This window comes from Lactuca sativa, chromosome 7 (assembly GCF_002870075.4).
Source record: "Lactuca sativa cultivar Salinas chromosome 7, Lsat_Salinas_v11, whole genome shotgun sequence".
Classification (NCBI taxonomy): Eukaryota; Viridiplantae; Streptophyta; class Magnoliopsida; order Asterales; family Asteraceae; genus Lactuca; species Lactuca sativa.
The window spans coordinates 19,532,565-19,534,970 of record NC_056629.2 but is presented as its reverse complement, the minus strand read 5'-3'; positions in this window follow the sequence as shown (position 1 = coordinate 19,534,970).

Below are 2,406 nucleotides of genomic sequence, written 5' to 3'. Positions count from 1 at the left end.
TACTTGTTATGAATTCCACTTCTTAGAGGGATTGGAATGAACCCAGGTTGTATAGGTTGTATAGGTTGCAGGTACCCCTATTGTGAGTGATATGATATTGGTTATTATGCTTCCTTATGTATATGAGAATTTATTATGCATATATGTTAGATTCTTATTCTTTTTGATGTGGGAGGCGTGTTAGGGCCATGATAGAAAGAGTGCCTTATGTTGATTTTATATGATGTGTGCATGCGATGATTTCTTGTAAATATTTGTCTATGATGATTTAGGACAAATCATGCTAGTGAAGTGATAATCCATAAAGATGATGTATGCATGAAAATGGGATGTGATGTAATATCCTTAAAATAAGAATTAATGATAACTGAACTAAAAGGGGAATACACTAGTGGGGCGAAGGGTAGCAACCTAGACGTAAATGTATACCATATCCGAATTCTATGGTGGCCTAGTGGGTTGAAAGATATCTAAAGGATAAGATCTTAAGCCAAAAGAGATTTTGAGTTGTTTTTCTAGATAATCACTCAGGATTGGACCTCGCGGTGGGTCGATCGGAGTGATATTGGTGTAGTGATGGTGCTGGATCAAATATCATGTTTGGGTGGGAAGTTTCTAGTGATGGGAAACAATGATAAGTACCAATCTTGAACGACAACGCACATACTTGTATTTACATTGTCGAAGTAGCAAACGCAACACACTACGGGCAATGTTACGTGTTAGATTTATGCCTCACTTAGTAAATTGGGTCGACCCATTAGTAGTGAATGAGGTTTTTACCTCTTGGGTTAGTGATGGACCCAGTAGGGAGGGGTTAGGCTGGTCACTTAGTAGTGAATGAGTTTTGCCTTTAGGTTTGTGATGGACCTATGTGTGGGGTGTTTACCTTGAGGGTTAGTGATGGACACATGTGTGGGGTGTCTACCTTACGGGTTAATATTGGACCCATATATGGGGTGTCTACCTTACGGGTTATTGATGGACCCAGAGCTAAGTTAGTAATAATTAATATTTATCTAATATTAAAAGATAAATAATAACGGTAGAACTTAATGACACTCTAGTGATGAATATTCGATTTATGTGATGTGTGTGAGGTATGTGATGTATGTGAGTGTTGGGTTTTGAGCATTCTAACACTCCTAAGTGTACATGCAACCCTAAATACCTTGGATCTATGTTTTCTCTATTATACATGCAAATAAGAACTTCCAAGGTATTATCCTAATCTAGCATACAAAACACTAACTATAGCAAGATAGAATACATACCTTTTTATGTAGAAAGTCTTCATGAAGCTTGAGTGCCTAGTGCCCCAAGTGTGACACCTCAAATGGAATCACAATCACCAAAACACTTAGAATAACTTGAGAGAATTCTACAACTCATGAAATCGGCTAGCCCTTTCACTTCACACACTAGTAGCTGATTTTGGTCAAGAATAAGATGCTTATATAGTTAGGGTTACACCATGTAAACCCTAATTGACATGGCCTTTCATTTCCATGATCCATGGGTACAAATACACCATGGAGCATCCATGGACCATCCTATGGGTTTTAGCCCAACTTGATTATCCCTGGAGCATTAGCCCACTATACAAGTATGGATGATTTACACAATCAACCCATATATTTAATTAGTCTTCTTTTGATCACTTAATTAATCCTAGATTAATTCTTGATCAATACTAATTAAATAATCTTATTATTCTTATTATTAATATACTAGAACTTATAATATATTAATAACCATAAGTGTCTTATTTCTCTCATTATAGTCTATCAAAGTGCATGATGGTATGCAACCCAAATGGACCATGCCGGGTCGGGTCAAGTCTTACCAATTATAGTTATGGACTTAGACATTAATCCAACAGTCTCCCACTTGGATAAGTCTAAAACTATTATTGCGTATGACTTCAGGAACCAACTGGCAATCGTAGCTCTCAAAAGCTTCTGTCGAAGTCTGACCTTGTAGATGAACTCTGACCTTTGTCAATGACTTGTCCATTAGATAAGGGATCATATATTCCTCCATTCTAGATATCATATGGACTGAGACATGGATTATAATCATTCTCTCTGTCCATTTGTTGTTTCCCGATTTCCGATTTATGATGACTGACTAATTGAACAAATCAAATCAGTCCTGGCCCGGCCGAGCACTTCCATTTGTCATCATCAAATCATCGAGGGGCCCACAGATATCGCTTTTATCCCGAAGGCAAAAGGAATGGATAAACTTCGACTCATATGGCTTGTTCTACTACTTGTTGAATCATACACAATGACACGTTTTAGCACATCGAGTTACCAATGCGTTTTCGTGCAATCAATGTACTATCAACTCATAGTAACAACTCATATCTCTAGGTTTGAAGAATATAAGATATTATCGTCT